Below are 2,378 nucleotides of genomic sequence, written 5' to 3' on the forward strand. Positions count from 1 at the left end.
TTCATTTTCGACCAATTCCTTGTCGCGATTTTGAAACACTCGAGTGCCTCAGACTTTTTCTTCAGGAAACTAACGACTATCATTCTAGTGTAATCATCTAGCATTACCATAAAATATAGTTCATCATCTAAGGCATTTGTTATCATAAGAACACATAGATCAGTATGTATTAATTCCAATGGACATGACGCAAAGTGTTCCTTTGTCTTGAACTCAACATTTTTTTTGTTTCCTGTATCGACAAGATTCACATGTCATATTGGAAGGTTTCGAAATTTTCGACATTTCTCTAACTGCTTCCTTTTTGTTGATCTTCACCAAATTGTCGAAATTTATATGTGCCATTAATTTGTGCCATAACGAGATCTCACCTCCTCTTGCCAAGAAACACCCTTTAGGTGTCTCATCCAAAATGTATATGTCAATATGATCTCTTCTTGCTATAGCCACAATTTTACCAAACTTGCCTTTCCTGATTTCACATTTCTTTGAGTTGAATAGCATCGTGTTCCATTAATCACACATCTATCCAACATTGAGAAAATTGTGATTCATATTTTCAACAAATAACACATCCTTTTCTAATGCATCCTTGATTCCAAGAGTGACTGTACTTGTTACTATGACGTTTGAAGCCTTGTCATTTACAAAAGACATTGTTCCATCCTTCATTTATTTCAAGAATATGAATTTATTTTTATCTGTAGTCATATGCATTGAGCAACATATGTCAAAATACCACATGTTTCTATTACTTTGAGCCTTGAGAGTGAGAGCACACCTTTCCGTCTTCTTTTTCCATATTTTTTCATTTCGATTTTGTGTAAACTCCTTTGGAGAGCTTCAAAGTCTGCAATCTTTAGTGAGGTGTCCAAAATTGTTACATTTGTAACATTTGACATCATCTCAGAGGTAATAAAATCTGTTGATAACCCACCGAGTTTTAGAATATCCATTTTTGAAAGATATGCTAGAATAATTTTCATACATGTGACATTCTACAGCTCTATATAAAAACCTTCCACATGAATAACAGTGACCATAAAAGATAGGTTGATACCTAGGGGGAAATCTTCTTTGAGGAATTGTCTTCCAAGGTTCTTCCTGCGAGTCTTGATCTCTTGATCTAGATGGGGTATCACAAAGAACTAAAGCTAACCTCACTGGAAGATTACAGTACCATAAATCCAAATTTATACAATGACAATGTTTGCATTTCAGATGTTCTAATACCTCTTAGAGTGAGGGTTCTAGCAGTATAGTTCCTATTTTCTTCTAAGAAAACATGTGTATTAATCATTGATGTAATAAACATGGGGAAAATGTGAAAGGAAATCTGGTATAAGTATTTTTTTGCAACATGTTCTTATAGTTAGGTTGTTTGAATAGTGTGTTCATGCATCATGTCGGTATCTAAAGGTGGAGACAACAATACATTGTAAAGCACTGGGTAGAATGACCATTGATTTTTTCTATGGTATGGTCACATCACCCATACACAGTCGGATCACAATTATTGTTATAGGAATGTTTGTAAGATAGTTGTTTGATTTCATAATGACAGTAACCTTAGGGATAATGATGTATTGATGTATGGATGTTTATTGGTTTGACGAAGAGATGCATGGTTGAGTGATAAAAGATTACGTGTAGAAAACTAACTTGTTTAGACAATGCACTGCACTTAAGCATTACTCTGTAATTTATATTTTTAAAGGCTGGAATAGGGTTTGAAAGTGTAGGAACCTTGATGATGGGAATGTAATCTTATGGATATGAAATTTATGACATGACAATGACTCTATGACATGACAATAGCTTTCATAACCATCACCTTGATATATATATATATATATATATATATAATATATATATATATATATATATATATATATATATATATATATATATATATATATATGAGAGTGTGACCATGATTTGTATGGAGTAACCTTTATGATGGATGGTAGTTACCTTATTATTCTGGAAGTTTCTTTGTTACATAACAACAACCTTACTGCATGATAGTATCCTGATATTATGATAGTGACCTTGGCATTGATTATGACAGAGATGGAATGAACTGTAAGGATGATACATTAGAGAAATTTTGACGTAGAAAATGGACTTTAAAACAAAAATGTACAACCAAAATAAGCGTTATAAGAACCAATGGAATTTAAGATAATGATGTCAACCATGGGGGATGATTTATCATGTTTGGAATAAAAAGTTAGAGTGATAAAAAAAAATTAAAAACTGAAAAAAAGTTATTGTTTCAACTTTTATTATCAACCTTTCTCCTTACAATTTTACTCAAATTTTTAGCGGGATTAGTTTTTGGATGTAGAATTTAATTTTTCATCCAAGGATTACCC

The sequence above is a fragment of the Pinus tabuliformis genome, chromosome 9 (genome assembly GCF_031772625.1).
Source record: "Pinus tabuliformis cultivar Carrire ecotype Pingquan chromosome 9, CPIR1, whole genome shotgun sequence".
Taxonomy (NCBI): Eukaryota; Viridiplantae; Streptophyta; class Pinopsida; order Pinales; family Pinaceae; genus Pinus; species Pinus tabuliformis.